We start from the raw sequence: 24757 nt of genomic DNA, 5'->3' as shown, positions 1-24757 counted from the left end.
AAGTCTTGCTTGGATAACAATTGTTATGATTTTTCTTTCTTGAATGGATGGGTGCAACAAAAATGGACTACTAATGTTTTCAGAGAAAAGTGAAATCTGAAGACTATCATCAATTTCATGTATGTGACAATCACTACCTAATTTTGGAAAGCATGTTCAAGGAGCCAGTTACAATTTTGTGTAATTCTATGTATACCCTCTTTTTTCGGGCCTTGTTGAAATCAAGTGCAGCTCGCTGCCAACACATGCACGTGGACATTGCACAAGCAGGATTCCTTCACCGGGTTTCCATTTCTGTTTTGTGATTGTGGAGTGTGAGGTGGAAGCTTAAGCAATATAACATTGGAACAGATTGGTTGTTTCTTTAGTTTCAGGCTGAAAGATTACACACAGAGGTTCATCTGATATCGGCACAGCTTGAGAGCCAAGCTTAGCTGAGATTAGTATCAACACAGGTGGAAGGCTGTGCACAGAAACACAGATTTGGTTACAAGGTGCAGAAAATAATCAATTCGGTTGAACGTGTTGCACAGCTGCACACGCACGTACACAATCAGTTATTGCTGAGGTGCTGTTCGCCATCATTCATGTTTTAAAGAATGGCTGCGTGCGCACACTCATCTGTCCCTGTCTGTGTGTGAGCTGCTTCCATTTTCTTGGCCAGGCACCCCAGTCACTTTATTTTGCCGCAGGTAATCACAGAATGACAAGGTGTGGCCTGCTCTGATTTACTGCACCGCCATGCCTGGAAGTTAAAAATGGAAAAGTGATAAACAAGACAGAGGGAACGCTCTTCCAGTCCTGCCACATGGAGGAGAGGAGATACAGTATGTGTCTAAGGATAAGATTGTGGAGGGGAGCAGTGTAAAAATACATGTTTGTCATAAATTACAACGAGACAGAAAAGGAGATTGTACTTTTTCTCTGTTATCCCCAGCTGTAAAGTGTGAGACAGTAACATGTGCAAACAGGGAATATAGTTTACAATTAGAGAGATAAAGTAGGCGCCGGAAGGGGAACAACGTTTAGAAGAAAATCTTTACTACCATTTGGTGTTTGACATGGTAGAAATAAGCATACTAGCAAAGCACTTCCATTTAATAATTGATTTTAAATACTCCCAATGTAAATAAATACTATAAAGCCAAACATATCATATTAAAAAACAAAACACTTTGAGCCTTCTATTTCATGAGTATAATATTTTCCCCGTAATTAAAACACTGACGTAAATGATCGGACACTTGCATTGCAAGGATAATCCATTAGAGGGCAGTATCACCCAGCTGATGGCTTTTCCAGCAACCTTGCAAGAGCGCCCCAATTGAGAAAGGAGAGACACCTATACTTGTTAATAGTTCTGAAATACTAATATGTTTCATATGTGTTTATTATTATTATTTTGAATAATAAATGTACTAATTTAATGCATTGTGACCGGATGTATCAAATATGATTCAAATAAAAAGTAATACAGACGCTCCCCAACTTACGAACGAGTTACGTTCCGAGCGATCGTTCGTAAGGTGAATTTGTTCGTAAGTTGCTTCAGTGCTATATGTTGTATTATAATTTATGTTTAAAGAGAATACGTACAGTACTGTACTACGTATGTTAGAGAGAGAGAGCGAGAGACACACACAGTATGTACATGTACGTAATAAGATAAATAAAATGAAGTTTAACTTACTTTTGGAAGATGTACTCGATGCTTAAGGATTTGATGGAGGAGGAGGAGGAGGAAGAGGAGGATTCATGAGAGGTTCTTCGTCGTCGCTGGAATGGGCTTCAAAAGTTACTTCCTCCTCCGTAACTTCAATGTAGGAAGAAGTTGAGGGTCGCGGAGAAGAAGATGAGGGTTGATGAGTATCTTCCTTGGAGGATTTACTAGAAACTGGCCGAAAGAAGCGATCTAACTACGATTGCACAGTTTTCTTCTTTTTTCATCATAAATGATGCGGTAGCACTGTATGGCATCATTCAATTGATTTGCAACCTTTGTGCAACGTTCAATATTTGGGTCTTGCTGCTCGAAGAGTGCGATGGCTTTATCTATGAGCGACAGGCGTTTCTTCTTCTTCCCCCTCCTCGACACGTTGCTGAGCCTCCAATGCTGGGTGAGCTCTCACAGGGCCAAGCGTCGGTATTAGCGGCGGAAAGAAGCACTACAGTACTCGGAAAAAGGTGCGCAATAAAAAATCTAACTTACAGCATCTCTTTCCGAACATTTTTTGACATGTGCGCATGCGCGCAGACATGTTCGTATGTACCGTTGTTCGTAACACGAATGTTCGTAAGTAGGGGAGCGTCTGTATATGGAAGTTGATTTTCAAACTTTTTTTTGTTTGTTTTTTCAAAAGGACCAATACATACTCTATTACTTAGAATCTGAATTTCCTCTCATATATTTGCAAATTTAAAGGAGCATAGAAAAAAAACTATGTTGCTTTTTTTCCCCAAATACAATTTCACTGAGGGTCCCAATTTGGTCAGGTGTGGCCCTGACGCCAACAAGTGTTTCTTCATCAAGTACTTATGATTTGCTTGGGGATCAAATACTTTTTCCAGGGATGGACCGATTATCGACCGGGCCGATTCTCTGTGCCGATATTTGTCAGAATGCCAAATATCGGCATCTGCCTTACAAATTTGAAGGACGATAAAACTGGTATCTGACTGAGCAGTGAATGATTGCGAATGTAGCGAATGCAAGGTTTTCATCAGGATTTGTTAGATGTTCACAGATAGTTTTTACTTGTTAACACATTTTGAACGTATTCAGACAGTTTTTCACTGTGAACATCTTTTGAAACCTTTTACGGACCCTTAACGAAAACCCGAAATTAGCTACATTGGCATGCATTTGTCGCTCAGTGAGATACAGGAAACTTTTCATTTATGGGTCTATTTAAATTTCCACTTTATAGAAAATGATGTTGACACTGGAAACTCCCTACACCTTTTATTTGTAAAATAATAACAATAATAATAACTAAATAAAAAATAAGAAATTATGTTGACATTTTGGAAAATTTTATTTACAGTCGAAACCTTTAGGGAGCTATTTACTTGCTTAGTTTTTAATTTAGCTTAATACATGCTGATGACTCTGGAATATCCCTTTTTTGTCTATTACCATAACCAACAAGCAAACATAAAAAACAAAAAAAATCAGCAAATGTTAATTTATTTTTAAATGAGCTGACTTGTAAATTCAGCACGAGGTCAAATAAACATTTTCCCGCACTGTATGCAAAGAGTGAAACCCCGCTGATTTGCAATTCTTTCAACTTCAACTTTCAACTTAATTTCTTCATCTCTCCCCAGAGGGCAATTTGTTTTGCAGCAAGACAGCAAAAACAGCACGGTACATACAGAAAGTGACATAGTGGTAGGGGTCCGGGGGACCGTTATTTCAATGAACATCAGAAACATGCAGTATTCTAAATATAGAGAATAACATTAAAAATACAAACAGTAAATTAGTTAAGTGGTCTTTAAAAGTGGCTCTTTCCCTAATGTCCCCACTTACCTGCATTTAACCCGAGTTTTTCATTCACCATTGATTAACTATTCTCCAATTCTTCTAAAGACCATTTAGTTAACTATTCTCTTTAAAAAAAAAAAAAATCATATTTTTTCGCTTCCTGTAATCCGCTCAGATTCCGCCTAAACTCCCTATTCCTTCAAAGGTGCCATGTTAGTGGAGGAGTTGTGGATAAGCAGCGTGACAGAGGATTCCTTGTGTGGGAGAAAACAGTATGGTAAAATTCTGAAGGAAAATAGTGACTTGTATTATCCAAATACAACTTAGTAAGTTTTTTTTTGTCATTGTTATTCTATTAGATGATGAAAAATGTTGTCAAAGCACAAACCCTACAAACCTTTGAAAACCAAGATAGCAAGGGTATGAAACTCAAAAGCAACTGAACAGAGCTAAAAGTAGAAAATGAGAACGGGTGCTCATAATTTATTAAATGTGAACAAAAGACTAGTCAGTTTTTATGTGTACAATATTTCAATGAATAGATTTAATATTTTCATTTGAGCGCAAGAAAGACAGCCCGAAGGATCGACCTTAACCACCAACTCCCTCATTCTCTTCATATATAGGCCCAGTATAGCGACAAATCCAGCGTGGTGCTATCTCCACCGGACCAACTGGAGGGTTTGACTGCACAAACAATAGAATCCCTCCTACTAATGTTCTCATTGTAGTGTACTTCTGACTGCCCACAACTGCCAACCTCCTCCACGTCCCACGCCTACTGTATGGTTACATCTATAGAAAAGAAATAGCATGTTTTTTTCCCTTTTTTTGTTACCAAGGCTAATCCCTAAGTCAACAAGGCGTAGAAGAAAAGGGATGTTTTATTGCGGTTGGCGGATCAATAGCAGGGCGTGTAGGTGGCAATATTTTGTGATATATCAGTCGGTCAGGCAAGTAAATAGGAAGGTTCCCCCTTGAGGCAACATGAAAAGCAGAGAGGAAAATAACTAAAGTGCTGTGAGCATATCATCACATGATAGAAATGGAAAATGATGGATTAAAAAATGGAAGACGATATTATTATCTTCTCATGTTGACAAGTTGACAGTTAAGAGTTTTAACAGTCAACCGGTCCGCCTCTGAGTTCAACCTTAATGGATGAGCTACATTACTGACGGTGGTGGGATCGACGATATAGTCACAATGTCAACTACAAAGTAGTACGGGTCTAATAAACTGTCTGAGATGCTTTAACACAGCGAGAAGTGAGTCACTACTTTAGCTCTGCTTTTTTGCAGTTGGAAATTTTGCAACACAGTCATGTAGTAAAACAGACAATCCGTTGATGACCATGCAAATGCATTTGATGCTGCTCGGAAATTTCAACTATTCATCTCGCCAGAGGAGAAAAATAAAATAGTTTGTTTTCAGTTTTCAATAGGGTTCTAATACGTTTTTATACTCTGAAGCAAAACACAATCGGGGGTTTAATTGTATGCCCAGCACAAGTCTAGCGCAAAGTGCAGTTTAACTGAAACCATGGAAAAACTGTGAACAAACCATGGGTGGTTTTATTTGGGGATTTTGTTAACAAGATAGAATAGCGCATTTTGCACTGTTGGGCGCCGATGTGTGATGGAACACAGTTGGCCGTCAGGCAATCGAAGCGGCTCCCCTTATTCTCTTTAAATACTGTAAAATGTAAAAAAAATAAAATAAAAAAAAGTGATGTTGGTTTATGGTAGATTTCTATTCTTCTTTTCCATTCAACCAAGTGTGTGGTGTTTTTCCCATTTGAAAAAAGCAGTTATTTGTTATTTAAAAGTACTTTTTAAAATGAAAATAATGTGTGTTTATTTTCAGCAGGTGAGGTCATTCAAACTGAATTTGTTTTCTAGAAATACTGCACAGAAGAATCCAAAGTGGTTGTGCATTCCAAGAGAAATGTCAAATCTACGAAAATAACAAACAGAGAAATATTGAGCCAGTATATTTGTATTTTCTCCGTGACATGCGGCGATCCAGGTAAGACAAAACAACAACACTCCAGAAAGCAAGCATTACAGTTATAGTGGGGTTTTGTCAACTAGAGGTTAGAAGTTCAGGTCTGGTCATTGAATGATTGGGCAGATTATTGGAGTAGTTTTGGTGGGCTGACTGCTTTTTGAAGAAAAGCCATCCAGCTCCGCTATTGACTTGTCATTGTGATTGATTGGCTGTGAGACCAAGCCCTAATGGCTTCATCAGCCGCAGGCCACGTACACATACGAGAACACCATAAGCTGACTTGCAGACTTTAGTGTCATTGTAGCTCCAAAACGTTCACCTCCAGTCCAATATCCAGCACTCTCCAAAATACACACTAATTAAAAAGGGTTGTCTAAACTTGATTTGATTGCTGCTTCCGCCTGTTTAACTGATTTGAACAGACTTCTTTTCTGTGTCTTCCTATTAGCCCGGGAATTGTTTCTTTTTCACTTCAGTTGCTTTCTCCCATTCTTTATCTTCTCGTTAGTCGTTAACTCAAGGATGCTCCTGAGCATCGGATGCTTTCAAGTCCTAACAAGCCCTTTAAATATCTAAATTGTCTCCTGTCTCCAATGTAAAAACAACTCTTTTATTACCCATTCCATCATTTTCTGATAACTATGTCAAATAAGATTAAAAAAATGAAAGATGTATACAGCAATAAATTTCTCCTTTTACCTTTCTTGATACTAAACCTGCAAGATTAAGGGCGATACAAGAGAAAACTATGCTTGTCTGGGAGAGCACAGTGTGGGTCCTGGAAAAAAAAACACACCTTGGAATATAGTGACATAATACTAAAAGACAACTAAAAAACTCGAAGACTTACAAATAACATTTACACAATGATGACTCATCTAAAAAACATTTTCCTCTAGCTTTTGCAGCAGAAAGTAAAGGGAATTAAAAAAAATGAGAAGCTACTAAAAATAGATTTTTCTCTTTTAATATTATAACGCAGAACACTGTAGCGCTGTGAAATAGGCATAATTAGTTAAGACATTCAATGAGTTGGGAGAGCAAAGTATATCGCAGGGTTCACCAATTTCGGTTCTTGAGGTCCGGAGTCCTGCAGGTTTTAGATGTTTCCCCCTACCAACACACCTGATACTTAAAATCAGGATCGTTATCAGGCATGCTGATGAGATGATTATATGAATCAGGTGTGCTAGTGGGTGCAAACATCTAAAACTTGCAGGACTCCGGACCTCGAGGACCGGAATTGGTGAACCGCATACAAAAAAAGAGACATTTAGCCCTACTGCTTTGTCCTTTTGTTAGAAAAAAACTATGTAATAGTTTTTATGAACAAGCTCAGTAAATATGCAAGAAACGCAAAAACACTCAATAATCGGTGGACATGATACACACTGAAAACACTGAATGTGTACACAGTGCTTATTTCAAATTGAGAGCACAAATTTAAGGAGTATGGCCACAGGTAAATATGTAAAAAAAAAAAAAAAAAATTTTTTTTTTTTTTTTGGTTTGTGGGTGACTATGTGTATGTGCGTGCGAGTGTGTGTGTATTCATTAGTTCACCTAAAACCTATTAAAAAATCCCATACCGTTCACCTAAACCGAACACTTCCAGCCAGAGTCGTGAGGCCGCCAGGAGACCCGAGGAAGGACCAAAGAAAAGAAAGGAAAGTGAAATCCAGCACCGACCAGAAACCACCCACCCGGCCACCAACCAGAGTCCTTCACCAACCCCAGAGACATAAATATGTAAAATTGAAGAAATCAAAATTAGGCATGTGGCTAGATTGTTTCATCTTTTTATATTTGGAGCACAGTCAAGTGAACAATTTACTGCAGGCCAATTATAGAGGAAAACAAGGATTATAGTAGGTGGGGGGTGGCAAAATTTATCATGTAAAGAAACAAAGGTTTCATCAACTATTAGTAAAGCATAAGGCAACAATGTATGTGTGAAACAGCGATAATGAGAATGCAACATGACAATAAAGTAGATAAAGATTCTAATAGGAGTGGATGTCAGATTTTAAAACATGGTAGAAAAAAAAAACATCAGCTCTGAACTTGCAGTTCGATTCCATCTGTGGCATCAATGCAAAGTGGCCTCTGCAAATCTAAGATGACCTCAAAGTGTAGCAGAGGGTGTTAAAAATACCCTTTGCAGAGAAATGGGATTTCAAGAGCAAAGAGATAATTGTCTCAACTCCAATCTCGTTATCTGGGAACACGCAATTAGAGAAATGAAGCCGTCCATTAATTAATCTTAAATGCGAGCCTCCGAGCGTCTGGTGCCTCACAGCTGTCTCTGTGACAGATTGTGATTCAATTACGCAACACTATTGGAACAGCAAGAACTCAAGCTCTTCATTCTCTGATCCCCAATTAGAAGAGGTTCGCTTTTGCCTAGCACTGTCAGACAGGGGGCTTAAATCAACTCCTTGTTGCATACCATTAATCTAATAATTATAGCTGCTCAAATACTTCTTGGACGACTTCCAGCATGACTTCTCCTTTCAGAAAAAAAATGGACTTATGTTGTTTATGCACATCAACACAAAGCCCCGAGGTCGCTGCTTTCATCGTTGCATAGTCAGAGACATGCTGTAAAACGAACAATACAAGAGAATTCCTCTATGCTGGCCTTTCAAACTTCATTCATCCTCTGCAATCAAATACACAATGTCCTGCTTCTCTGCAGGATACCTCTGTTCACGCACTCTACACAATGTTTTGTTTTGTTTTCTGTCCCGTGGGCATCACTGCTTGATATCTGGAAATGAGAACGAGATAATGATGTGGAGAGGTTTCTGTCCCTAACACGCATGTTGCATTATCACAAGTATATTGGGATTTTTTTTACTGCAATGCTCTTCAAAGTTTGACAGGGAGAAGAAAAGAAGATGGTAGATGAGTTTTTTTTACTGGGATTGTCACAAATAAAGTTCTGAATTTACAAACAAATGAAAACAGATAAAAATGGAAGCACCCAGTCTTGCCTCTATATGCCGCTGTACTGTAGCAGCTTTAAACTTATTCAATCTGAGCCATTTTCACTGAAGCAAACCCCATCGCTGCTGGCTGTTTTACTGGATTTTGACTGATTTTGCAATGCTCACAGAATATTCTGTTCTATTGGGGTATATATTATAAGAACATGGACCAAAAGAAAGATTAGACTATTCTTTCATCAGGAAAAAAGTATATTTTTTATCTGTTTCCGTTTTGCAGAAATTTGCTTTAAAATATAGCAAAGTTTCATCATTATTAAAAAAAAAAATTTGAAACACTGGGGAAAATAGCTTTTTTTGCAACATGGCCCTAGTTGATCTCTTATACTCTGCTGCCACCTGCTGGCTGTTGTAATAACTACTATTACTTTAAGTGTCCTCTTTGGGTCAGAGGCTGCACCAAAGGCTTCTGTATGCTCTAGCATAAAAAACATGGACAAATAACATATAAATATGTTTTTAGGACCATGGCAATATTTAAAATAGAACGTTTTTATATGTTTTTGGGAGCAAATTAGTTAAAACAACTTTTGATTTTTGCCATTGTTTTCTTATCACTAGAGCTGCAGCCAATTATGCTATACTAACTATGGTTCTGTTGATATGTGACTTCCATCATTATTATATAAGGGTGGTATCCATCCAAATACATTTTGCTATTTTAACACCTGCGTGAGAGAAAATGAAAACTTTCAGTAACTTCACTTAAGTTGCTTGAATTAATTGAAAGGACTGCTTGAAAGGCAACACACTCACACTTTAAGGGATTTTAGTATTCTTGTTAATGAAATTTTTGAATATGGCCATACTCAATTGAAAATAAAAATTGTATGATGAATAATTTTATTATTTATAATACAGAATCTCTCAAACAAATTTTTCAGCAGATATTTAACTAAATCTTTTCATGTTACAACACTGAATAAATGACACTGACTGTATTGATTCGTCTATTGTTTTTTTGTTTTTTTAGCAAATCATCTTTTTTAAAGGACAACTAGCAAGAATGATCAGTTAACTAGGAATTTCTGAGAAATAAATAACCGAATGGGAAAAAAACTAAAAAGATTGCATACAGTATAATAATTAACCCGAGTGATTTGTTACAGTCTGCAGTAATGACAGCACACTTTCACATTTTGAAGGCTGGAGTGCATAAGATGGAAAAGTCGGCGGCTCTTAAATCACTCCCCAGCGATCGCCCTAACTGGTCATAAATCAGACCTACGGGCCCTATTTCAAACTAATTAGAGCCTGATTATGTTCTATCATAAAACATAACTGCAGCCACCATTAATTAGGCTGTGATAGGCCTCTGTGGAACCCTAGAAGGCTTTCTTAGGCTGTGCGCGCGTGTGTACATAGTGACAATGTGGCAAAAAGAGGGCAAGAGAGTGACACAGAAAACACTCTGATCCTAAAAGATGATGCCACACAAGCCTTGTTATCTTCACCTTCAAATCTGTTCCGAGCAGACGACTATGTTGTTGCTCAAGGGAATAAAAGACTGTGGGTGTGAGGCTTTAGGGGCGGAGGGCGGATTTAGAGGGTGGTAATGCCTCAGAGACCAGGGTTAAGAGATTTAGCTTGCCTGACACACCTCACACCTGAGGCATGTTCTTTCCCTTCTGTCGAGAAAAATACGGAATATCGTCTTTCGGCCTCACATGCGCCTGTCTGATGTAAGACCAACACATCTACTACAACTACCAGTTTTTTCTTGGGTTAACATCAAAAGGTTCATCTATGAATGTTCTTTTAGGAAATAAAAACACACTTTTCTGAAGCATGCAAGCTGGCTAGAACGAAAAGCTGCATACAAATGCATAAGACAAGCACTTACAGCTAAAAGTAGTAGTTTTAGACACTTCTACAAGAATTTGGGAAATTAGGATCCACAATCCATACCAGATGGCTTGGTTTATTTGCAGTGTTTCTCATATTTTGGTAGTCAAAATGACTTAACTCATTCAAACCCAAAAACGCATAAATATGTTTTGTAATACTTTGTCTTTCACTCCCAAAAACGTATTTACAATTTTTTTCAAATGTTGGTTTTATGCTAGAGCATACAGAAGGCTTTGATGCAGCTTCTGACCTGAAGAAGTTGCATAAAGCAATGGTAGTTATTACAAAAAACGGCCAGCAGGTGGCAGCAGAGTATAAGAGATCAACCAGGGCCATGTTGCAACAAGCTCTTTTTGCCAGTGTTTTCAACAAGTTTGCGAATAATGATGAAACTTAGCTATATTATAATGCTAATTGCTGCAAAATGGAAACAGATGAAAGAAGATAGTCTAATCTTTTTTTTTTGATAGGTTCCATGTTTTTTTAGCAACAGAACACAGTATTCTTGCAAAATCAGTCAAAATACAGTAAAACAGCCGGGAGCAAAGGGGGTTGCTTCAGTGAAAATGGCTGGGAGTGAATGAGTTAAATAACACTGTAAAACAATCAGAGTGGGTAATGGAAGAGCTTTAGTGAAAGGTAACATAGACCTCTTAATGTCACATGACAGTTTTTCCTCTACATGTCTGGTGGCAAATGAATGGTACCTCAACATAACATTTTGTGACACTATCTGAAATGACAGTCAAGCTGATACACTGTCATCCCCTAAGAGCTCCCGTGACATCTGCTATCCAAAGCTTCTACACATGATTTATGTCAGAGACCTTAAGTTCACGAGAGAACCAAACAACATGCAAATAAATACCAAAGGCGATGACATTGTCAGAATGATACGACAAATTGAATGGCTTTGCCAAGTGCCAATTGGGATCAATGTCCTCTATGGGAGATCACGACTAATCAGGTCAAGGCAGTTTACAAGCGTGACTGCAATGGCTCACAAGCTTTACAGTTGTTGGCAAGTGACATTTGTAAGCTGGGATGGAAGACAAATATTGGATGGAATTATTGTTTGTGTGGACCAGGCACACATTGTGTTTAATAGATCAGAGCAGCATCAATCATCAACCAGCACGGTGTCATTGGAACAATCGGAGATGTTTGTGTTAAATCAGTTTCATAAAGTTCAGATTTGGTTGTTGTTTTGGTTGTGCCTTTTGACGCTTTTGCCGCGCTTCCCATCACTTCCAAAATAACCTAATAAGGCGCTTTATATTCATTTCTTTTACATTTTTTTATTGACTTTGCTTCTAGATGGTAAACAGTAAAAGGACCACAACTCCCAGACGACTGTTCAACCTTATGTCTTGCCGCAAACAGCCATGTAGTCATGCAGAAATAAAATCAACCCAAAAAGCTCACGCATCAAAGTATTTGTAAAAAATTAAAATGAAGGTCACTTTTCTATACATATACAGTTAAAATGTAGTGTCGGTCAGTTATTGTGTTTTGAAATTTTGAATATTGTTTTAAATATTTTTTAAAATATAGATATCTTTGTCAAATATAAAAAATATAAAAATATAATTCAAAAATTAAATAAAAAAAAATAAAACAACTATATATATATATATATATATATATATATTTCAAAAAATTGATGTAGAAATAAATGCAAAAATAAATATGCATGAAGTAAAATTAAATATCAATTAATAAATAGAAATGTTCTGCTCTCATATTTATTTATTTCATGCTGAAAAAGCTATCGGCGTGAAATGTTATTCAAATGAGGGGGTGGGCCTAAGTGTTTATTTTTTGCATTTATTTTTTGAATTATAGTTTTAGATCCGTTATTTTCATTTTTATTTCTTTACAATAAAAAAAAATATTGGAGCATTTTTGGTCCTCCTACTAACTGAATGTCAAGAAGAATTTACACTGTGTGTATGAAGAATTAATTTCATCAAACTTTGACAAAATCAGCACTTAATGCTGATGGGTACTGCTATTTTGTCCTACACTGTAATCCACTTTTTTTTGCAAGTGTTGCAAATACATTGATATTTATTTCCAGTTTTATTCTTGAAGTAAAATGTCCTATTGAGCTGTAAATCATGTAAAATACATTAAATATGTGGTTTTAAGAAACATACCACCCTTCAATGGCAGATATGATAGAGATTGCAAACATCAGTATGCAAAGTAGCAGACATACCAAACCACGCACAAAAGAACAAGGTTTCAATACACGACAAAATATGTGCAAGTACCGAGCAAGCATAGAAAAAATATAATTAGGTCAGCGATAAAAAAGTCAAATAAAAAATAAGTCACACAAAAGACTCCCCCAGTTTCGTTCAGTTAACCAAGGATAATGATGCTGCACTGAAGGAAGGACGGCTGGATTGCGTGACGCCAGTTCCCGGATTGCCGTCTTATCAACACAACCCATGCACACTTGAAAAGTCTCTTCTGGTTTCTGTCACATAATGCTCTCCATCTTGCTCATAGTGTGCTCTTTGTGCTTTTGCCGCTCATCTGAGCTATCTTTCCCAAATAATATATTCTGGTGTATTCTGACATCTGACAGTTCCCTAACAAAAGTTATAATAGGGTGTCCTGTCCCTCTGCATGTTCTTTCTTGGCCCAAGCTCCACTTCTATTTCAAGTCTTGTAGAATTTGGTACGGTTTGAATTGGAATGATAACAAAAAACACTTCTGCCCTACTCTGCACTTGCCAGAGGGGATGAAACAAACAAAGTGAAATTACATTTGTACTGTGACATCACTCAACCCAAATAGCAAATTATATGTGAGCAACAATCCAAAACATGAACCAAAAGGATGACTTCAACTAATTGTGACATAGGTGTCATGTTGTGAAATGTAATTTATGTTTGGATTACAGTGAAAATGCTGAAAACACATGTAATACATTACAATGACTTGGAGCCCTTATTTTGCTCTATTTCAAGTTAAAAGTGCTTTAAAAAAATATATTTTAGTGTGTATACAGAGAGCACTGTAATTAAATCCATCCATCCATCCATTTTCTTAGCCGCTTTTTCCTCACAAGGGTCGCGGGGGTGCTGGAGCCTATCCCAGCTGGCTTCGGGCAGTAGGCGGGGTACACCCTGAACTGGTTGCCAGCCAATCGCAGGGCACACAGAGACGAACAACCACACTCACAATCACACCTAGGGACAATTTTGGAGTGTTCAATTAACCTGCCATGCATGTCTTTGGAATGTGGGAGGAAACCGGAGTACCCGGTGAAAACCCACGCAAGCACGGGGAGAACATGCAAACTCCACCCAGGAAGGCCGAAGCCCGGACTCGATCTCACATCCTCTGCACTGGGAGGCGGACGTGCTAACCAGTCAACCACCGTGCTGCCTGTAATTAAATCATCATATCTAATTAATCTTCGCACCTTAACTCGATGTCTGATGCCCTTAATGGGACGAGCCAGAGAAAGGGCGAGACAGTGAGGCCGAAAGGATGGATAAAGATGACAGGAGAAGCACAGAAAAAATAAAAAATAAAAAAAGACAGGAATTGTAATTTATGAGCTCTTCCACACAGGAGTCAAGTCAAGCAATCCCGTTTCCTCCCAAAATTCAAAAACATGCATGGCAGGTTAAATGAAAACTCTAAATTCCCCCAAACTGTATTTGAGTATTTGAGTGGGAATAGTTATTGTCGAAATGTAATGTGTGACTGACAACCAACATAGCAGTAGTAGTCCAAAAAAAAAAAAAGTATATATATATATATATATATAAGAAGAAGAAGAATGATTATAATAGATAAGATGCATTGTACTGTAAAAAATGAGTGTGATATGGATTTGTGTTGGTCATTTTTCTGCCATTAGATGTCATAATTGCATTTGACGGTGACAGCTCAGTGTATTTTTCTTTTCATATTAAGAGCTATCCAATCCTTAACATGAAGTAACTTGTGAAATTCATCACATTTTTAAAATTGTAAAACACAACTTGACCCCAGTCGCCACAAATATATGCATTATTATTAAATTTATTAGTGCTAAATTTTGACGTGGACGTGTCTGCTATGTTGCGACTGGAAATCCCCCAGTACAGGCTTTCCAATTTAGGGGTGGTCATTAATCAAGTATTTTTAAAAAAATTGTTAACTCAAAATTAACGCACTAATTTTGACACCCTTTTATATATATCACTATGAATTATAATGACAATAAGGTTTGTTATTCAGCATAGCAAAACCAGTACTTATTAAGGCTAAATCCAACATTGTCGCAATGAGTTCCTTCTAAAAATGTGAACGCACCAACCCATTCTAAGGCTCTAATTGCTTTGCTTTTTCACTAATAAGTGATCAAAATAAACACAGCCTGTGTGCACAGACCCAACTGATAAATCCTCTTCATTGTACGTTTGCGAGTAAGCTTATCACCTTTTTACATGATTTACTGTAAGAAATGTCATCTCTTGATAATTACGTCGGCAAATCCAGGAATTAAAAAAAATTGATAAATCTCATATGTCTTTACGGTGTACGGGAAGAAAAAAAGAAAACAAAGTGTTTGTGTGTCTAATGGTGATGAATGGCGTCTCCTTGTTAATGTCCCAGCGGACGTTGTCGCTTCTCCTGGCCCTCACCTCCTCCCCCCTGGGCTCACATGCTCATTAATTAACAGGAATTAATGCTTTTATCTGCTCCAAGTTAATAAAAGATTGCCGGCTGCGCCTCCAATCTACTCAGTCTCTTATCAAATTGTGTGAAAATGTCAAGATGGAGGGAGCCAAATTAGCTCAAACAAACACATCACACTCCTTTCCTGTCAAGTTGCCATAAAATCTACACGTATGCTAATAGACATATACACAGATATCATCACAGAAGTGCTAATTACTACCCCACCATCCTGCTGTGTATTTATGTTTATTCCATATTTAGTTACCTTATTATGCTAAGAAAATGTTAGTGAAGTTCATACATGAGTTTGCATGATCTCCCTGATGGATGGACGGACGGACGGACGGGAATTCCTACAGTATATAGTTTAAATACAATAAGTTTATCTTGTGAGGATTAACTGAAATATTGTCTTAGGAAGATATTTTTTTTATATATATATTTGTACTTTATATGTCAACTGTTGTATCAGAATCATACATCATATTAACCTCACACACAAACAAAAAAAAAGCTTAATGGGACCATGAGGCTAGGATGGCCCGTGTGTTTTCATATGTATCAATTTGTTTTGGAGAAATCAGTTAAAAAATAAATAAATAAAAAAAAACAGTTCTTGAAATGCCTCTTTTATCAGTTGTGTCAGGTTTTTATTTACTTATTTATTATTATTATTATTTATTTTTTTATTATATATATATCTTTTCTTTACAGTTCTTTTTCAATACAGTGCCAGGTTTTTATGATAAGTAGCTGATTCTGGAAAAAAAAAAGACCCAGTGTCCCTGCCAGCTGGAAGTTTACTGTCACAGAGCACAATGGCGAGAGATTTTTCTCAAAATTATTCACACGAATAAATTTGTGATTCTCACACGTTTTTCAGATCCACAAATATATACGTGATTTTCACGTGTTTTGTGTGTGGATTCTTCATGACTTATTATTTGTAAATATTCAATTCTGCTTGCGAGTTATCGAACGTGCGTTTGTGGATCGTCAGCCACATTTATTTTTTAGACGAACATCACGCTGTTTCAAGATATTCACACACACACAAGCCCTCAGATATTCATGTATCTAAGGCCCAAGAGCGAGCCCTTTCTCGTTAAAAACGTGTGAAAATCCCAGATATAGTTGTGCATCTAAAAAACTGGTGAAAATCACGAATATGTTTGTGGATCTGAAAAACAGGTAAAGAATCCCACATTTATATGAGTGACAACTTTTGAGACGAATCTCTCCCCATACAGGTACTGAGACAATGATGTCCACGCACGGCGGTTTCCAGCAATAGCTGAACCCGAGGAGCTGCACAGCCGCACTTTAGATGAAGCTGGAAAGAAGTCATTACTCAGGACGGTGGGCGGACATGGATCCTAAGCTATTTCCCTCCAAATTCCAACCAAAACAGTCAGTCAAGTCAGGTTATCATAAAAATGATCACTGCAAATAACACTCCTCTGCCTGGTCCATCCCATTTTTCCCCTAAACTCTCAGTTTTTATGAGAAAATGAAACCCGGCAATAAGGTTGGGTTTAAAACGTTGAATAATGAATGTTGAATCGAATTTCCTTTTCAAAACCGATATCGGTTCATAAAACCATCAATTGATTATTTTATATATCTATTTTTGATGTAAATTCTTAAGAAAAAATAATTTTAAAGGCCACATTTTTGGGGGATCGTACCGTTTTCTAGAAACTTACTGTTCACATGAATTTAAAAGTATGTTCTTACATTTATGAAATGCCTGACTTATTGACTTTAGAACAATTCAGAATCTTTTTAACTTGACTATTTATAAGGATTGAATTAGATTACGAAAGTATTTTCATCTCATCCTTGATGATGTCACTTTTGTGTAACACTTAAGTGATTATATCACATGTTACTTTCATTAATAAACTAAATCATTTGAGCAGTTACTATGCTGCCTCCACAAAATGTACTTTGGGATTTAATATTTGTGGAGCTTTTAATCATGTCCATGACATTTAAGAAAAAATGATGTGCCATAATTAATCAATATCGACTCGAATTGATGTGAATCAAATCGGGAAAAAAATCTAGTCGAAATGAACTCTTGTGAATCGAAATTGACTTGATTGAGGAAATTTGAATCAATACCCGCAAATTAGTAAACATTTGGCTTGTGTCTTTCCCGAGGTTCAAAGCCTATTGGACCTAAAAGTAAATGTTTTTAGAAAATATTGTCAGAAAATAAGCTGAAAATCACTACTGAGTCATTTGGTAAGTTTTTTTTTTTTTTCTACTACTGACATCTACAGTATTTTAATTTCGGAAATATAAAATAAGTACCAATGTTTGTTTCATTGCTGGGATCTTTTAAAGAAAGCAAAATAGACTGGTGGAGAAAAAACTCAAATGCTTATGTATCATAACATGATAACAGGATGTCTACCAATTTGGAGGCTTCATTCTATTTCCCAATTATTAATATAACAGCAACATAACAGGGAAAACAAAAATCTCAAGACAGTAAGACACTTTGACTGAAAGAATATCCTGCAATTGATCCATGACAGCTCACTTGATAATTATGACACGTTTCGAGTTGCACTGTTCAATCTTTAGTCTTTGTGGTTGTAATTTAGAGATGATCTAAGGTAACCCATGTTTTCGAGTTGTATGGTGAATGAGGCCCATTGGGCATGAACAGACACTCAGATTCCAAATTGCCTGACAGCTGCATGGATACAATGATGACACATGAAGCTCTGCTGGAGTGTTCTAAATGAGGCTGCTGGCTGCTCTAAAAGAAAAGCCTGAGCTGAATGAAGGGGGTTTCACTTCTTGGACCCAAAACAAGAGACAAGGAACTAATCTGTGTCCCAGCTCTCCACCGAGACACTCGGTGAGCCCTCAGTGCTGGCTTGCCCCCTCAAAGTCAATCAGCTCTGTGACTGAAACCCAGCGAAGAGGAAAGCATGGTGGAGGGTGGATTAAAGAGAGGTGGAATTGGGAAAAGTATGGAGAAATTAAAAGACAGTTTCTCTCTCAGTCAAAAAAGCCAAGGTTACACATTTAACTCATACACTCCCAGACATTTTCACTGAAGCAACCCCCTTTGCTCCCAGCTGTTTTACTGGATCTTGACTGGTTTGGCAATGCTCACAGAATATTGTGTTCTATTGCTAATAAAAACATGGAACCTACCAAAAAAAAGATTAGACTATCTTCTTTCATCTGTTTACATTCTGCAGCAATTAGCATTAAAATGTAGCTAAGTTTCATCATTATTTACAAACCTGTTTAAAACACTGGCAAAAAAAGCTTGTTGCAACATGGCCCAGGGCTTTTATACTCTGTTGCCACCTGCTGGACGTTTTTGTAATTACTACCATTGCTTCAACCTTTCTCTGCAATTCAAAGTCTGCATCAAAGTAAATACGTTTTGGGTAGTGCAGAACAAAGTAATACAAAACGTTATTGTACTACAAGGTTGTTGCTGAATAAAATGGTGGAACTAAGACTATATTTACACTGCAGGTCAATTCAGATGATTTTTGCCCATATGAGTGTAATATTTTGCTCCTACAAACAAGCAAAGTCAATGTGGTGCCCCCAGAGGTTGCTGAGGAAATTACAACTCCCCTCAGTACCGTCTAAATTTCTCATTAAGCCATTATGGCAACCCAAATAATCGCTACATGAGACATGGATCATATTTTTTCAAAGAATGTGAACAGTACAGTTCCCATTTTTTTCAAATGCGACCCAGGTCTCTTTCATATGTGGATATATATCGGATATGTATCTGATGCATCTGCAGTAACTACGCTCAGGTCATGTTAATCGATACACATCTGACCAAACATCATCAAAAGCCAATTCAAATATGCAGTGGAAAAAAGCGATGAAGAAAAATTTTTGACAGTCAAAAGTCTGAGGATATCCGCTTTATGAAAACTATACCTTTTTATCCTATGTTGTGTGCACTTGCCTATTGGTCCTTTTTTTGTTTGTCCTTCCACACGCACGCCCACGCACGACTGTGCAAACGTGCGCAGAGAGAAAATTGTATTGAAGAGAAGACGCTAAAGAAGCTGAAGAAGGAAAAGCCACACATTTCTCCAAGTGCATTTATTGTGATTCCCTTCTCTGGGTCGGCCTCAAGTGGTGTTTGGCAACACACTCAGATGTGAAGACAGCCCACTTATCCAGAGCCAGTGAGAAAGGAGAATAAATTGACTACATGGAGTTTCCTCAAGTGCTTTGACCTATTAAACTGAATGTGAAAGTTGGTTGCACATAACCCCTTTTATCTAACAAAAAAAAATTGTGGCTAGGGAAAATGCAAAGTGTTTCTTAACTTTTTTTTGAGGCAAGGCACACTTTTTTCATTGAAAACATCTCGAGGCACACCACCCATAGAAAATGTAAAAAAATATGTATATAAAATAACTAAACTAAAATTGCTATAGTGTTTCATTTTTTAACGTTTATATTATATCAATAGAGATCCTGACGTTTTGGTAAAGTCCTTCGAACACAGTTGGTAAAACATAGGCTAAATGCTAAAAACAATTTTTCCCCCCCATAATTCCACGGGGTATTAACTTGTGCATACAGTATTTGGGTTAGTGTTGTTGCACCAGGGCAGTTGTAGGAAACCCTGGTCCTCGAGAGCCGCTGTCCTGCCCATTTTCCATATCGCCTGCTACCAACACACCTGGTGATGAACAGGGTCGTTATCAGGCTTCTATAGAGCTTGCTGATTAGCTGATCATTTGAGTCAGCTGTGTTTGAGAAGGGAGACATGGAATACAGGCAGGACAGTGGCTCTCGAGGACCAGGCTTCCCAGTAATACTAGTTCAGTACCAGCGCTGGACATAGCTAGCCTGTATTTTTATAGCAATAATCCCCACCCTGACAAAAATAAATAAATAAATAAATAAAAATAGGCAACTGGTTAGCAAGTCCGCCTCCCAGTGCAAAGGACATGAGATCGAGTCCGGGTTTCGGCCTTCCTGGGTGGAGTTTGCATGTTCTCCCCGTGCTTGCGTGGGTTTTCTCCGGGTACTCCGGTTTCCTCCCACATTCCAAAGACATGCATGGCAGGTTAATTGAACACTCCAAATTAGGTGTGATTGTGAGTGTTGGTGGTTGTTCGTCTCTGTGTGCCCTGCGATTGGCTGGCAACCAGTTCTGCCCGAAGCCAGCTGGGATGGGCTCCAGCGCCCTCCGCAACCCTTGTGAGGACAAGCGGTTAAGAAAATGAATCGATGGATAAATAAAAATCGTACAAAAACAATTACAAGGTCATTCATTAATGTGATGTTCATTATTTTCCTGTTACACATACTTAGCATAAAGATTAATTAAAAAACTAATGAACGTCAAATATAATCAAACACAATAGCGTGTAGCCGAAGCAAGTTCCATTTCAAACCCAAGATCAGTTGACAACACGCCACTGCTTTTCAAAGAGAAAACGTTATCCTTTATCGCCACACCAAGCTTGGTCAATTAAAATGAATTTACCTTTGGAGCTCATTCTATGCCGCTGGCAAAGATACAAACAAATGAAAACTAATCTCTTCACCATTAGTTTGTTCGAGCGTATCAAAGAAAATAAATGAGTTGTATGCAGCATATAGTATTAGACTGCCAGGGGCAAGGATGTGATGGGTACGGAGGCGACTTCACTGACAGTGAATAATACCAGTTATGTGTCTTTTATCAGAGATCATTTCATCTAGAGGTCTTAATATGTCAAAGTGTCAAACGAGCACAAAGAAAAAACGTGACCCACGACACACATGAATAGAAAATGTCCTTTTTTGTTCATCTCAGATTATTTTTCATGATACAGTAAAATTGGTGTAGCTTAGATCTTGGTGTACTGCTATTCTAATAAAAAAAAATTGAGTTGAAGTAACTTTTTTTTTTGTGTGTGTGTGACATAAAATTTTTCGTCCTCTGTGCTTCTTCCGTGACATGTAAGTGTCTCTCATTCCTATTATCAAGATGCTAAAAAGATCCAGTTTGGTTATAATAAACTATGTATATATGGACATCAATCAAGTGGACGAAAAACCTTTGTCCACTTGCAACAAGAGTCTGATTTGGTTCAGTTCCCTCAAAAGTAAATTCTACCGAAGACAGTGGCCAATTGTTAAAATAAGAAGGGGAACACATTCAAACAAATCACAAACATATGCAGTGATTGTACAATTGTCAGAAGCCTGAATTCCCAGCACCTGAAGCTTATTACAACACTCACTAAGACATCTCATCATAATTTTAACATGTTCAAAACTGCTTAAAAAAAACACGATACCGTTATAGAGTAGTGTTGAGAAAATAAAAATGCTGCTTCGCTCCACTAGAGACCTTAAGAGTGTGAATGAACTCGTTAGTTACCTTGAACTGCAGCCTCCACCGTTATCAATGCGGAAATGTTGATATAAATTTTCTGTTGTGCAGTGAAAGATGGCAGCTTTTTTTTTTTTTTTTACCATTAGGAGCTATACAGCACAACAGTCAAGAATTATAAAAGAGATGCTTTAAGTACCTCAATATTGAGGTACTTAAACAGAACAGTACGGTACAGAAACAATACCAAAACATGAAGATGTGGAATAATAGCTGACTATGAATCCATTTCAGGGTTAAATTTTTCTGACAGCTTGTGCTCTACCACGCTGTCTTATACCTGACTCTGGCTAAGTAGAGGTGCTGATTCCAACCCGGAAAGTTAGACCAAGGGCAGAGCGCTGTACTTGTTAATTATAATCATTTTCAAAGACCAGACACAAAGAGAGAAACAAAGCACCAGTAGCTCCAGAGAATATTTTGTGTCCACTCACCGCACACTCCATGTGGTACACCGCCACGGCACAATATAATGAGATCTAATACATGAGCAGCATCAAGAATTCCGCTTTTACAAAGATAATAATGCTCAGCTACGACTGACATTGTCAGGGCAGTATCCTTTTAACTTGCTTATTACTGTAGTTGTCATTTGAGTTGGCCGGTTCTTTTTCCAATGCATTTTAAACCATAGTTTACACCTTATCATAAATTGTCAGTGCAGTCATCTATCTTATAGGCATATCCTTTAAGGGGGAGGAGAAACTTGACCTATTCCAATCACCAAATATGGGTGTGGAAGAGGGCAAGGCAGACATGATAGACAGACGTTTCCATTGTGGGCTGAAAAGGAAGATTAGGCTATTGATTTAAGCGCATTGCTATGTCAGAACACATAACAATTTGAACTAATACAGTAAAATGGATGGCTTTCTGTTCTGGGAAAGAGCAAAAGGCTTTATGTTAGAAGATATGACAAACAGAGCCCTTAAAGGGGAAGTCAACCATAAAAATTTCTTGACACTAATATGTTATATGACCTCACTAGTCTAAACATGTCATTCTGTTTAATAATAAATTTTTGGAATACGAGTTAGGCAGAAAAATCCAGCCAATTTTCTCCATCTCAGGGGGCGGCCATTTTGCCACTTGCTGTCGACTGAAGATGACATCACAGTTGCTCAGGGCTTAGCTAAGCAACGACCAATCATAGCTCACCTGTTTTATGAAGCTAATATTGATAATAGCTGCTGGATTTTACTGATTAACTCATACTCTACTAACACAATATTAACCAGAATATTGCATTTAGACTAGTGGGGCTGCATAAAACATATTACTGTCAAGAATTTATTTTTGGGGTTGACTACCCTTTGAGAATAAGGTCAATAATTTTTTTTTTGCCTTATAAGATAAAGTGTAATTGCACATCCACTACAGTAAGTGGCAGTGGCGCTCTCAATAGTGGGGTTTTCCTCCACCCATTTTTATTAGAATTTTCCAGAAATGCGAATACAAAACTGAATAGAAACGCTAGAAATTCAAAAAAGGGCCAAAAACTTGCAAAAACGTTTTTACGCTTGGAGGGGGTGGATTTTGAAGCGGATCAAAACAACGAAACTGAAATATTTTTTGAATTAAAGAAGTGAATATTAATGCAACTTTAGACGGAAAACACTAAAGAAACGCTACGGTTTATCAAGGATTGCAAATGCAAACTCATACGACGTCATCGCAAGGCGCTGTCGCTTCCTGTTCTTCTTCTTATTATTATTATTTTAAATTACAAGTGGATCACATTTCTATGGTGTATAACGCCACCTACGGCACCCTCTCGATATTCGCAAAAGAAGAATAGATGGAAACGGGCATAAATCGCATGTCCGTTTTGCGCATTTTCAGTAAATTTGCTTACATTTTTTTAAACAACTGGATGGAAACCTGACTATTGTCAGAATGCACAAGGAGTATTAGCTCCTCTGCAGAGATGTACAGAGGTGAAAACAACAATACCTTTTCTTTCCGCTGCTGATCGGCACGCGCGTGTTACACATAAATAACAAGTGATGGCTGGTGATTGTTGAAGCTGTATTACTCTGAATGCTAGTCCGCTAACTTTGCTTATTGTCTTCTTCTTCTCCTCTTCTGATCCTCACTGATTTTATGCCGGGAATGTTTTAGCACTGTTATCCATTGCTGTATAAAAAGCAGTGACCGATTATTGTTAAAAGGAGTCATATCAATGTGATATAAAATGATTAGCAGCTACCATTTTGCAAGATTTTAGATGATTGAAATGGGGTAGTTCGTAAGTCTGTGTCAGTTCTGAGATGTAGCGGTTGTGCGATATTACAAAAACATTCATGTTATTTTAATTGAAGACTCAGAGGTGTCTTTAAGTCAGACTCCAGTCCACCTGTAGTATAGTATAGTCATACCTGTATATGGGCATAGGGGGTATATCGCTCATTAAGCTTGAAACTGAAACAAGCAGCACTCGAGAAGAGCTTTCAGACAGGCCCTTGGAAAAAGCTGTCACTCTATTTCCAGTCATTCAAAAGAGCTTTGTGAACGGTTTGCACACACTCTCTCGACAGCTAACGTAATTAGTGTGGCAGAGCAGCACATGCTTGCTGCCTATGTAGTGGTACGTAACTCAAAATATATATCCAGTATATGTCTTTAGTTGTTTTTTTTAGGCATTTCTTGAATTTGATGAATATGGTGAACTGTTTAAAATTATGGATTTCCAGAGCAGTATTTGCGACACTGATACGTTTCCCTGATATGTTGATGCAATATTGATGAGCAAGAGGTTCTTCGGAATGACAGAACACGCCACTTATCTATGTATCTCTATTTCTATCTCTTGTCCGCATCTGTCATGATAAGAAAGTGTTTTTGTGAACTATGCACAATGTTGGTTTGCGATGTTTCTTAACAAAGCTACAAGTTGAATTGTGTTAGTCAGCTGATAGGGGATCAGGAAGTGTTGTCGCTCTTGCTGCCGTGTATGACGAGTAAAGTTTAAATTAAGAATGAATTTTTCTCCATCCTGCCTTTTTATTTTATAAACAGTGTCCTATTAACCACCAATGAATCCTCACATTAGACTATAGCTACGCGACGTGGATATGAGTTTTTTCCCGCAAATTTGCCACTTCATAAACTCGCAAATTTGCCACTCTATAAAGTGGCAAATTTGCGAGGAAATATTACCACCTCTGATTATTACCCCCCTCCAGGGCTGGACTGACACAACAAAATCGACCCTGGAATTTTTACTTTTTAATTTTGACCAGCCCAGCCTGACTCTTGCCTAACATGTAGTTCTGCCGCTGATGTTTATTGAAGATGTTTCAGTTTGATATCTA

Source organism: Vanacampus margaritifer, chromosome 18, assembly GCF_051991255.1.
Source record: "Vanacampus margaritifer isolate UIUO_Vmar chromosome 18, RoL_Vmar_1.0, whole genome shotgun sequence".
Classification (NCBI taxonomy): Eukaryota; Metazoa; Chordata; class Actinopteri; order Syngnathiformes; family Syngnathidae; genus Vanacampus; species Vanacampus margaritifer.
This window is presented reverse-complemented; position numbering follows the sequence as displayed.